This window comes from Camellia sinensis, chromosome 11 (assembly GCF_055761805.1).
Source record: "Camellia sinensis isolate YWXY chromosome 11, ASM5576180v1, whole genome shotgun sequence".
Classification (NCBI taxonomy): domain Eukaryota; kingdom Viridiplantae; phylum Streptophyta; class Magnoliopsida; order Ericales; family Theaceae; genus Camellia; species Camellia sinensis.
In genome coordinates, this window is record NC_138971.1 from 58,915,531 (window position 1) to 58,929,666 (window position 14,136).

General features: G+C 28.9%; 1 pseudogene across 1 annotated transcript; it reads left to right on the forward strand.

The window, feature by feature from the left end:
- Positions 1 to 721: 721 nt before the first annotated feature.
- Positions 722 to 1,697, forward strand: LOC145801969 (pectinesterase inhibitor 7 pseudogene; annotated as a pseudogene). Its single transcript, XR_014343942.1, has one exon. The product of XR_014343942.1 is annotated as a pectinesterase inhibitor 7 pseudogene (transcript).
- Positions 1,698 to 14,136: the final 12,439 nt, after the last annotated feature.

The following is a 14,136-nucleotide window of genomic DNA, read 5'->3' on the forward strand; positions in this document are numbered from 1 at the left end:
TGATAAGACTTGGGAGTTGAGAGAAGTTAATAAATACTAAGATTTTTTTTTAAGTGTTATTATGAGGGATAATAATCATATGTGTTGGGACTTTTTAAGGAATTCATAAGTGTTGGATTTCAAAGAATTTTTTTTTTATTTTTTTTTTATGCTTGTACTTAATGCATTAAAGTGTTATTATGATGGTAAGACTTGGAAGTTGGGAGAAGTTAATAAATGATAAGATTTTTTTTTTAAATTAAAAAATCAGAAAATTTAGATTAGGAGATTGGAGCTCCCACAAGGCTTAGGGTTAAAAACCTCATTTTGCTTAATATATAGTATAGATTCAAGGATAAATTACAAATACGTCCTATGAGATTTGCTTAAAATATGAATTATTCCATGTGATTTGAAAAATTACAAATACCTCTCTGTCAAAATTTTTTTATTTAACAGAATTAATTGAAAAAGTAAAATTTCTAACTGTTCACCTATACAATAATAAAATTATCTGAATTATTAATTGAAATATACTTTTAACATTATTAAAAACTGTTAATTAACTTGACGATTTATTAAGAAAATGACATATTTGTTATGAAATTAAAAACTTTAAAGGTCATAATATAATTTCTAAAAGTATATAGAATAATTTATTATTTAAGTAAACCTCAGGGTATGTTTGTAATTTATCCTAAATTTAAAGGAAAGACGAGGAGTATTTAAACGCTACGCTCGCACACACTCCCTCTCACCAACCCAATTCACTCTATACCTCTGTCTCTATTGCATTGCGTTGCTTGAGAAAGATGAAAAACCAACGCCATATTACTTCTCTCCTCACCCTCCTCTCCGCCGCCGTACTCCTCCACCTGCCACCAATCGCCACCGCCGTCGCATACTCCTCCGACCCCCCCACCAACACCAACACCAACACCGATTACATCCGAACAAGCTGTGGCGAAACTCTATACCCGGACCTCTGCTACACCTCCCTCTCCTGTTACGCCAACGCCGTCCAGCAAGACCCGGCTCGGCTCGCCCGCGTCGCCATCGGCGTCAGCCTCTCCAAAGCCCGCCACACGGTCACCTACCTCTCCAACGTTTCCCGCTCCGCCGACTACGGCTCCGAGCCCCGCGCCGCCTCCGCCCTCCACGACTGCTTCTCCGTCTTCGGCGACGCTGTCGACCAGATCCACGGCTCGCTGAAGCAGATGCGCCTGCTTGGAATCGGCGGCGAGTCTGTCCGGTTCCAGATGAGCAACGTGCAGACGTGGATGAGCGCCGCCTTGACGAACGAGGAAACGTGTACGGACGGATTCGAAGATGTCGCCGACGGCGATGTGAAGACGAACGTCTGTGATCGAGTTGTGAAAGTGAAAGAGGTGACTAGCAATGCGCTGGCGCTGGTGAATAGTTACGCTTCCAAGATAACGACGCCATGAGGATTCATCGACCGGTAAGGTTTTTTTTAGGGCTTTTTTAGAATAGGAGAAAGTGGAATTTAGGATTAATTAATTAATATATATATATTTGTGAGTGTGTATATGTTTTATTTTATTTTGTTTTTGAGCATGTGAGGGTTTGTATCGTAATTTTCTCGCTAGTTCCTTCTTTCTTAGAAGTTCGAACGAGAAAGAAAGTGAACGAATCGTTGTTAAAGAATATCTTTGTTTAGCAAATCAGTCCAGTCAAAAAAGTCCTAGTTTTATTTATTTATTTTCTTTTAGAAAAGCATTTAGTTACGAGAATTCCTTTTTTTTATTTTTTTAATGATGTGAAATTTGTGGTGAATTTCAGTTATGAGAATTTGTGGAGATGATTATGAGATGTTTTTTTTTTCATACTTTTGGTTATAACTCAAATTAATTTTAATTCTTAACTGAATTCACTTGGGAAAGAAGCTTTATGGCTTTTTAGTTATGAATTTTTTAATATATTTTTGTTATGAAATAACTTTTAGTTTGAAGCTCCAAAAAAATACTTTATTTTGAAGCTAGATTAGTCCAAATTACGGATGCCACACGCATCCTTTGGAGACTTATGACCGCAAACATTGGGGTCTTTTAGGAAGAAAATAAAAAGGTAATTTTTAGTTTTTTATTCATTTTGGGTTACATCATCTCTTATATTTTTTATTTATAAAAAATAAAATAAACTAAAAAAAATTAAAAAGTCAATCTTTTACCAGTTTTTCAAAACACTTACGGTTACATATATGGTACATATTTTTCAGAGTGTATATATCATATGTATTTTTTAATAAATGTTATGTAATTTTTTTTTTGGGTTAGAATTGTGATTATTTGTGATTTAAAAATAAAATTATACATTTTATAATAATATTATGTATTTTTGTGATAATGTTATATATTTTTTTTTTATCCAAATATGTTTTAACCAAAATATATGTAACATTATAACAAAAATAAGTAAATTTATTTCTAAAAAAAATATGTAACATTATAACAAAAATACATAAATTTATTTCTAAATTACTATTATAGTAATCCTATTAGAAAAAATATTTAATATTTATGAAAAAAATATTTACCATGCACTATAAAAATGCATAACAACGTCGTACATATAATATAAACTTTTTGAAGGGTGAGTGTCATAATTTTATCAAATATGACCCCTTTTTATTTATTTATTTTTTTTAGAAAACTTAATACGAGTGACAATTTAAATATGTCCAATAGTCCACGTTGATCAAACCAAACGATCACATGTCAAGAAATCTTGTGATGGGTGGTTCAATTCTCAGCATTCCCTCAAATGTCAAGAAATCTCGTGACTGCGTATCTAGAGGACGATAAAGATTCTCTCAAAATTAGGACTTGTTTGACAATTATGTATTTTAATTAAAAAATTAAAAAATTACTATAAGTTATTATATTATTCTTTTTATTTTTTAACATATATTTTCATAAAAAATGATTAAAATAGTTTTGTTCTCAAACGATGCTTTAGCCTCTTTGGGGGATGAGATTAAAAATAGCTTTTTGGCTTTTAAGTTTTTTTTTTTTTTTTGGATTTATATTATTTAGCTTTTTTTTTATATATATATTTTAAAAAAATTTAAAAAAAAAATAAAAAATTAGCTTGTAGCCTATTTCCCAAAACAACCCTTAATCGTTACATTCAGATTTATAAGGGTTGATAATTTAAATTATTCATTTTGTATAATCTTTCATGTATATCATCAATGAAAAAAATTAAGTTTATCTGATAATCACAATATTTTATTTTATCAAATTTGTTTTTTAAAAAGATAAATGATTTATTTTTAAAAATGCATTTGTCGTTTATTTTTTTGAGTCAAATGTGATAAAATAAAAATATTATGATTATCAAATAGATCTAATTTTTTCATAAATAATATATCTCCAACGGTAATAGGCATTTTACCTATTTAAACATTACTATAAAGTATATATTTTAGTTTGCCTATCAACTATTTCATGTTTTTACTCCAACCATGCTATTTATTTTAGCTATTCATCTAAATACTATTAATTTTATAAAATGCCACATCAGCAACAAAGATGGAGGGAAATGATCCTAATGATTAGATACATTTTGCCTAGCCTTGAAGGCTAGCTAAATGTAGCTAATGAATGTGAGTTGAGCTAAAATGCCTAATCATATGCCTAGTACATTGGAGTTGAAAAAAATGAGTTATACTAGGCATTTTGACTAACAAACATGATATGCCTAGTGGGTTGGAGATGCTATAAAATAATCGGTTTGAATCATAAATATTTTTATTTTTTATTTTTCCCCTTCCCTCACTTTTAGTGGGAACACAAATTATCTTAGGCGGTGTTTAAATGAAAGATTTGGAAAGGGATTTGGAAAGGGGAAAAAAAAAAGATAGGTGAAATTTCATCTAATTTCTTACGTATTTTTCTTTTTTTTTCTAAATCTATTCCCAAATTCATAAATCTGACACAATTTTAGTTATATGGCACTGTATGTTTTTGTATTTAAAAGAGTTTGAGAGGTTATAATCATGGTTACCAAAATCTCGATATGGATAGTAAGATCTTAAGATCCTACAATTCTAGTTGGGTTAAACAATCTGTGAATTACATTAGGATCTTAAATTTAGTAAGATCTGAAAGTGAGTAATGATCTTAGGTATAAATCGTATAGAATCGTACTACTATCCCAATCCTACCACCCTCAAAAAAAAAAAATCATATTATTTGTTTCTTATATATGTATATCTATATAAAAAATTTAACTATAAATTCTTTTTACAAGCATCTCTTTTAATTTAAAAAATACATTATATTAAATTAATAATTTTATAATTATTTAACATATATTATCATGATTGATAATTTATCATTTTATTTTACATTAAAAATAAAATCTTACAATTTTTTATCCGATTTTATAATCCAATTCATAAATTCCTCCTAACAATTCTACTTTAAATGTCGATTTTAACAACCTTCTTCGTAATAGGCGAGACTAGCTAGCTGAGAATTATGTTGACGGATCTTCAATGCTGATAAATGTATGTATGCCAAGAAAAATGTGCCTGCCATAAAGTGGTCTACATAAAATACAAATTACAAAGGAATAAAAAAAATTAATTTTAAAAATTGAGACAAGAGATTCCTAGCTATTTGATTATTCAAAAAAAAAAAAAAATGAAACATCCCATCAAAAAATATAAAAAAATGAGTCATTGCATTAATTATGCTAAGTGTTTGCGCTCATTTTATACATTACTTTTTGATGATCTACCTGTTTATTTTTATTTTTTAAAAATTAATATTAAATAAATTATAAGAGAAATTATATATAAAAAAATTTAATGTTTGACCTTAATAATAAATCAAACTCTAACTTTTAATTGTTTCAATTTAAATTATAACCTTTTAAAATAACATCAATTATAAACATCCATTTATACTCATTGGTAATAACTAATGGAATGGGTAATTTAGACAAATTAATTATATTTTTTTTTTCTTTCATCACTGTTAACAACCACCTCTTGCCTCTACGGTCATCCATCACCACCACTTCTCATTCCTAATCTGCTACTATCTCTAAGTCCATTTTTTTTTTTAATCTATTGCTACTCATTCGCTTCCCAACTCACTGCCTCCCATCTCTTTCCTTCCCCAATCTATATCCTATTGTTGCCATCCAGTACTATTGACAAAAATTGATTAAATTATCTAAATTGTCTTTGTGTCATTAGTCATAGATAATCGATAGTTAAAATTTACAAAATTTCAGAAATTGAAAGTTTAAATTGAAATAACTAAGAAGTTAGGGTTTAATTTGTTATTGAGATCAAATCCTTAGGGTTTATTTTATTTTATTCTTGGGCCTGTGTGTGTAATTTCTCCTAAATTATATGACCACATAATTTTTTTTTATGAACAATTTATACATAAAAACTTAAAACATCAACATATTATATCTTTAAAATAGAAAGGAGTTTTGATTTTTTTTTTTTTAACTAAAAACAAATAATCATAGCTCCATAAAAATCATAGGAAGGAGCTATTATGAACCCACAAAAAATTGTGGTAGGACTAGTCAAATTGACAATTGTAGGCCAGAAACAAAGCAAAGTGAGAGTGTGTGAGTGGATATAGTAGGTGACGAATTGAGAACATGTTTATGAATCTTTCACACTTTTAAAAGACAAATGAGTCTGTACCTTCTATAATGACAGCTTGTCTACCTCTGGCATTACATGCAGCTCTGCTCTACCTAATGTTCACAATGGGGACAATTTTACTTCCAACTATTGCAGCAAATTCTGAATATATGTTTTTGTAATGTTATAATTGTTTTGTTTTTAATCAATTCTTAAATTGTAAACAAATCATGTTCAAGAGTTGTTTTCTTTTCAAAAAAATTTAAAAATAAAATAATGCAAAGGTTTGGGAAATAAGAAAATGATTTTTTTACTTATTAGGAAAATGATTTTTTCACTTATTTTGAAAATATGTTTTAATTTTTTTCCCTCTCCCTCCCTCCAGCTACACTTTTCAGCAACTAATCAAATATACAAAAATGTCTAAGATCTCCTGTTTTTCCCACTCCCTTTGACCCCCTCTCTCTCTCATTGGTTGGATTTTTTTTTTCTTTTTTTCCTTGTCCTCCAATCACCACCCGCCACGTGTGTGTGTGGGGATTGGTAGGGGTGATGATTGGAGGGGTCTCCATCACTGCTCTCAAATATAAATGTTGTTTTGATATTTTGAAAATATTTATGTCCGCATTTTTTTTAAAACAAAAATAATAAACATGATTTTTTTAATAAAAAACCAAAAACTATAAATATTTATAAGAAATATAAAAATAAAAATGTTCCCAAATGATACAATATTTATGTGCACATTTTTTTAAAACAAAAATAAACATAAACATGTGATATTTTTTTTTTTTAATATAAAAAATCAAAAACCTATAAATATTTATAAGAAATATAAATATATAAGTGTTCCCAAATGATACAATATTTATGTCCACATTTTTTTTAACAAAAAATAAACATAAACATATGATTTTTTTTTAAAAAAAAATTATAAATATTTGTAAGAAATATAAAAATATAAATGTTGCAAATGATACATAATTTTCTACAATCTGCCAATAAGAAAAAAAAAAAAAAAAGTCTAGAAATCTAGAAAATGAATACTACATTTTTCTTAGAATGTTATGGTAGAGATTGAATGAGTGTATTTTGGGGTTCATGTGTAAAATAAATCTAGATTATATGTTAAAAATCCTAAATAAATTTTGAACATAAATTTTCTGAGTTTGTAGCATAATTAAAAAAAAAAAAAAAAAAGTTTGTACAACCCTAATTTATGCACTAATCACGGGGACCTAAACGGAACTAAACATGACCCACTTATATCATGGTTGGCCAGCTACTAATCCTAGTGGATGGGCTTAGATTATGTTTGAAAGCATAATTTCACTTTGGGGCTGTAATTATTACGATATATTTTTCTCGATTCTGTTTGTCTTTTTATTGTGTGAATACCAGACCGACCTGAGAGAGATGCAGATTTAGAAATAAAAAAATGTTGGAGATTTTAAAAATTTATTAAAATTTTTACTAAATATTTAATATAGATGTGAGATTCACATTATGTGAATCTCATGCAAGTTTTATACCCATATAAGATATTTAATAAGAAATTTAATATATTTTTTGAGATCTTTAATATTACTCTTAGAAATAATGAGAGAGGCAGATTCATAAATCTCGATAATTTATTTGACCTCAATGATTAAATTCAAAGAAAGATATCTACACCAACAAATGTGTATGTGTGTGTTAAGTCAAATGTTTAGCTCAACAGAAGAATGTGCGTCAGTCATTGATGCAACTAATAAATAATTCTCCTTAACCTCTGTTTGACAACTTAGGTTTTTGGGCTTTTTTGATTATTTTAGTCACAAAAAACAAAACATCACATCTAACCCATAATCATTACAGTATTCTCTCACAAAAAAAGTCAAAAAAGCCAAAAAGTCAAAAAACATTTCCCAAACTATGTTTTTTAGCCCAGATTAAAATAACCAAAAAAGCCAACCCATTTCCCAAACCAAGCCTTAGTCAACTCAAATTGTTCCTAATTAGTTCCATTCAATTGAGAGTAATTGTGAGAGATAATCCAGAGCCCAATATCTCTCACTTAACTGAAATTGTGTCTTGGATTTTGATAGTGTATTACATATGTAACGATTATGAAATAAGAATTCAAGTTTATAATTATTTTAAATTAAGAAAAAATTATTACAATTAATAAAGAGGATCATAACGTGTCTTACTTGTAGATGAGTGTGATATAAGATGTGTGTCTTATAGTCAAATTTAAAAGACATCAATTTTATTTATTATTATTATTATTATTTTTTTTTTACCGTTCTTTGTTTAATATTTATTTAATTTTTACGGAGATTTCAAAAACGTCATAGAAAGACTGTCTTCTTATAGTAATTTTACCTCTATATATTTTGCAATTAGGCATTCATAAATAAGGAAGTGAGATAAGATTCTTTTATTTTGTATTAAAATTATTACATGTTTGATTTGAATTTTGTGATCTAGGATAATTATATATGTTAGTGGCAAAACTAGGAATTCAATGTGAGTGCACATATTAATCACAACATTTGGGGGTTTTTTTTTTTTTCCCCCTTTGAGAGGGTAATTTCTATGTAAATTGAGCCGAGCTGGGTAATGGGCCGTTCTGTGGGCCACAGTAGGAAAAGCCTTGTAGTTAGCCCGGTCTAAAGGAGCTTTGCAGTTAGCTCGGTCACCACGGTCAGAGTGGCGACAGTTAGCTCGGTCATACTATGCTGAGCCGAGATATTTTTGGCTTTCCTGAGGACCTTGCTCATTAATTAGCTCGGTCCAAGCTTGCCATAGGATAGCATGATCTCTACGGAAGAAACCGAGGTAAAAGCAGTAAAGGAAGAGCCGAGTTATTTGTAGCTCGGATAATTCTGCCAGTTAGCATGGCCGCGTTATCACAGTCGTTTTGTCATACCACCGAGGTAAAACCATCTCACTTGGTTTAAGCAGTGAGGGGGTGTTGAAGGATAAGCATTATCTTTCAGGAGTGTGATTCCTAGGAGGACTCTGCATTAAAAAATAAGAGTCATACTAGGATTATGCCACGTGAAACCTATAAAAGCTCATAACATCACCTATGGAGAGGTAACACAACTTTGATTCCCAAATATACAGAGCTTTTGTCTATCTATCTATTTTGCTGACTTAGGCATCGGAGAGATATCCGACACACACCCGCTGGCTAGCTCACGTTTGTGTTTTCAGGGAGTAAAGCGACGACGTTTGGAGGAGCGCAAACTTGATCAACAGGATTATACGAGAAGATTATTTCTTACTCGTACACCCTTCATAATTAACAACAACAATATATCATTGAACTAAAAACATTATTTTTTGTTTCCTTCTATCAATCAAATATATATTACAATTATCATGAGAATTACATGAACATGGCTTATAAATTCAATTATTTGAATCCAACAATATGGAGAGACAATTAACTGAATGTACAATCAATAAATAAGCTCAATTCTCTAATATATATATATATATATATATATATATTATAAGAATTTATTCTTAATTAGGCTGTCATTGACTATATTTTGTTTGGTTTGTGAAAAACGGGTTAAACGCGATTCAGATAGATTGACTAGTATGAGCCAAAAATTATTATTGTGATCCATAAAGTTTGGGCCATGGTCAGTGTATATATTATTTTATATGTGGATATGCGATATAGAGGTGTAATGCCTGTTTTAAGTTACTTGGGTTCCTTAATGAGAGGGCCCAGTAATTGTTTTATTTAGGCTCAGTCCCCTTTCCTATCCTTATTAGGGTTTACATATATCTATATATATGTAGATCAAATGGTTGTCAGCCCCATTTGAAAAGACAACAAAAAGATTAGGAGAAGAAGGGGAAGAGCTGGTGCTAAGGTTTTCCAATTGTGAATGTCATATTCTTTCAAGGAAGCAAAAACTCAAGACAATAACGGAATCAAACGGTATGTATCTGAGTTTATATTTTAGTAGTTACTTATATTCATAGTGTTTTGATTTCAATTATATAGATCCTATAATCTTACATATTTGTCCATCAATAAGATATAATATTACAATTATCATGAGAATTACATTAACATAGCTTATAAATCTACAACTCAATTATTTGAATCCAAAATTAAATATGGAGAAGCAATTAACTGAATGTACAATTAATAAATAAGTTCAACTCTATGAACTCAACAATAGGAAAAAAACAGATATCTAAACAGATTCCATAGTTGAAAAGAAATAATCAGTTATTAACTTAACAAGAATTCACCAATAGACCTCCTGTTAGAAATGTACAAAAAAAAGGGCACATAATTTAAAGAGACGTACCATTAAAATTTTATGAAAGATAAATAAGGCACAATCTTTATAAATAAGGGATACACTTTTTAAAGAGAATTTTTTTTTCTCAAATTTCAATATTAACTAGTGCCATAGAGCACTTATTAACATTTTACCTATATTTTAATATAAAATATCATAATTTTTAGTGGATTTATGTCTACCAAGTGGGATAATAAGATGGACTCTTTTTCTCCCAAACACTGTAGATTGACCTTTTGCACCCAATCAATGTGATCAGCTTGGTTTGTTTGAAGTTCTTTTCTCATTCATTTTATATTCAATTTCTCAAACACTTTATATTCAATATTAATAAAAATTCTCCTACTCCCAAATTATATTCCACAAATGATGGATGTCATCTAACCGGTTGAGTGTACAAGAAAAAATAAAATAAATTAAAAAAAAAATGAATAAGAAGACAGGAATCAACATAATTGAGTTCACAAGTCACATGCTTATAAAAGCTTGTTCAAAGGTTCATTATTTGATTAGAACAAATTTTTTTAGTCACATTACCATATAAATAAATTGGAAGGCTGGTTTGGACCAATTATAAGTCTTGTCCTTAGTGCTTTTAGTTCTGCATGTCATTTGACCGTTTACACATCCAACGACCAAATTTATTATTATTTTTTTTTTTACAAATTAACCCCTTTTTTCCTAAACTCCTATAAATACCACCTCTCTTCTATTTTGTTTCTCACAAACAATTCTCTCTCTCAAACTTTCAATCTCTTTCAACTCTCATCTTTCTTAGTTAATTTTGAATTCTTATACCCAAGTGGCAATTACAATTGTGCAAAAAGAAACTTTTATCAGAAGAAATTAATTTTTGTATCGCATTCGCCAGTCAATAACATTAATTATTTGAATTAAATTTATTAGTTACTCATTTTTTTACATTAATTATTTCTTAACATATATTAGTTGTTATTATTTACTCATTATTGCTATTAATTTTTAGTTCTTATACATTATTTTACTTATATTACTATGGATCATAATATTCCTAATGTTTATGTTGATATTAATACATATACTACACTATATAAATCTGTTGATTCTTCTTCTGATTTACTTAATATCCTTCTTCTAATAACTGGATCATCATCTAGGGGCATGACTAGTAGTGTTTGGGAGAATTTCGAAAGAATATCTGTGAATAATCTTTAATGTTACAATTACAATTAAAGAAAAATATAAATATTCTGCACATTTACTTAGTAATGCATTTGCAGGGATACTAGTCATCTAAAAAGGCATGCTAGCAATATTGATAAAGTCAATAACCTGATATTAGAAGTCAAATGCAATTAGGGGTTTTATCAACTGGTCATTTTGCAAACATTTTCATGTGATCATATACGTGCACAAAATTATATAGTTGATTATATTATTAAAAAAGAACAACATTTTACTAATAGTGAATCTCCCGATTTTTTAGAAATGATTCACAGAGGTTTTGCACCTCAATATTAAGGTTTTTCAAGAAATACTACTTGAAATAGGATTTTAAAGAAATGTGAGGATATTAAATGTGAATTATTTGATATCTTCAAAATTTTGAATGGAAGAGTTTGTTTAACACCTGATCTCTGGTCAAATAATGGTTTAGAATATTAATGTATCACTGCACATTTTATCAATAATGATTGAAAATTAAATAAAAGAATTATTTCATTTAAATTAGTTGAACTTCTATACATTAGTCATTTGCTTGGTGTAGAAGTAAGAAACGTACTACATGAGTGAGTTTTGCAAAGTAAAATATTTATCATTAATTTAGATAATGCAACATATTACAATCATATTACAACCCATTTGAAATTAACTTTACAATTACTTGTTGATGGTGATTGATTTCATGTTCATTGTTGTACTCATATTTTAAACTTGATTGTTAAAGAAATTATGCGTGTATACAAGACTTCTGTACTGGTAATAAAAAAATGCGATTACTTTTATGTCTTCTGCTAATTGAATTTCAGAATACAGGAAAATTTGTCAACGATAAAGTATGCCGTTGAAAAAATTAATTAGACAGTAAATAGAATTCAACGTATAATATGTTAAAGACATCTTGTAAACAAAGAAAAACAATACATTTATTTTTTGCAGTAATATTAATAGGAGGAGTACTGACTCCCACAAAATTGAATTGGAAGCGTTATATAAAGATTTTCTAAAAGTTTTGATATTACAACAAAATTATTTTCTTATATATATATATATATATATATTTTTATTTCACCATTTGTTTTACATATGTTAGCAGAAATAATGAAAGTTTTTACAAACTATATGGGCAATGAATTTTATGTAACTATTATTACTACAATGAAAGAGAAATTTGATAAATATTTTAATCCATTGCTTTATTTTTTAGGTTTAGCCATCTTAGTTGATCCTAGGTGTAAAGACACTAGTTTATAAGAATTTTAGAACGCGTTTTCGTTGATAAAAAAACAACTCACACCTATTATGACAACATGCAGAAAATTATTTGAAGAATATAGGCAACTTGTAACTATAAATACACCTACACACATTACAGCAGCCTCATCTCGAAGTGGAAGATTAAGAATTGTTTCAACAATAAAAAGTAGAAGAATGTCTCAACATACAAGTATAATTAGTTCTGAATTACAACATTATTTGGAAAGTCTACCAGTGGATGATTTCAAAAATTTTGACATTTTGGATTGATGGAAATAAAATGAAACTATGTGGCCTGTACTTTTACAGATGACCTGTGATATACTAATCGTTCCTATTTCTACAGTTGCTTCTAAAATAGCTTTTAGTGCAAGTCAATGGGTGCTAAGTGATTACTACAGTAGGCTTTCGTTCCAAATGATTGAGGCACTAATGATATCCAAATATCATATGCATGCACTTACAAGAAGACAAAATTATAGTGAAACTGAGAGAATTCAAAGTGATTTGGATGACATATTCTCAGGCAACGCGAGTGAATTGCCTGCATTCTCTGATGATTGATCAACAATTTGTTTTTTACTATTTCATTTCGTTATTTTTGGTATTAGATTATTATGGTGGAGTACAATACAAATGATTGGTATGCCAGTAGGTGTTAACCTAGTTGGGATGTAATTGACCTATAGTGATATAATTACTCTACCATCATCAATAATTTACATCTATTTTATTTAAAGATATAAATTTTTGTAATATTTTATTTCATTTTGAAACAAAAATTATTCATTCAATAAATATTATCTATTTAATTTAATGATTGTAATATTAAAAATTTCATTCTGATATATATAAAATTATTCATTTCAAAGAACAAAATTTCATAATTTCATACTTTTTTAGTCATAACCCCCAAAAAATAAGCCATACATAATTAAATTTAAATACCACCCCATACATAACCAAACATCTCATTAATTTTAACTAAAATATTTTAGTACAATTTTTTTTATGTTTTTTTATCCCTCATAAATAATCTATATATGTAATATATTTATCGTTTATTTTTTGCAAAAACAAAAAGGCCCGCCAGGCCTGGGTTCGAGCCCAAGCCTTAAGCTCGGGTCCGAGCCCAAACCCTAGGCCCTAATCTAAGTGGGCCTAGACCTGGGCTCCACTTTTTGGCATGTGGGTTGGCTCGACTCGAAAAGGGATAGGAGCCCGCAAGAACCGGTGGCGGGCCGGACCGGGTTAGAATTATACCCATCACTATCATTCATGTAGAATTTAAATACAATTATGTTAGGTTTCAAATTTTTTGTTGAAAAAATTGCCCCAAAAAATTATTGTAGGGCTGAAATTAATTTTATATGTGATTCCAGGACAACCCTAAGGCAACGTGAGCAAGGTCGTCGCTCCAAGGCCCCAATTTTGTCTGAAAAATAGGATTCTCAAATAGTTTTTGACATTACAAGTTATGTTTGATTCATTGAAATGAAATAAAATAAAACGAAAATCACTCTAGCATAATGTCCATTCTCACGTATAGTTTAGTGAAAAACAAAATATTATAAATGAAATCATCATTTACGATTATCAGATTATTATTCTATAAAGAAACTAATAAATGATCATTTCATTCAATTTTATTTCATTTTAGTGAACCAAACACTAAATACTAGTATTAGTATTTTAAAAATGATATTTTACAAAAAAAATAAATAAATAATTGAATTGGTAAAT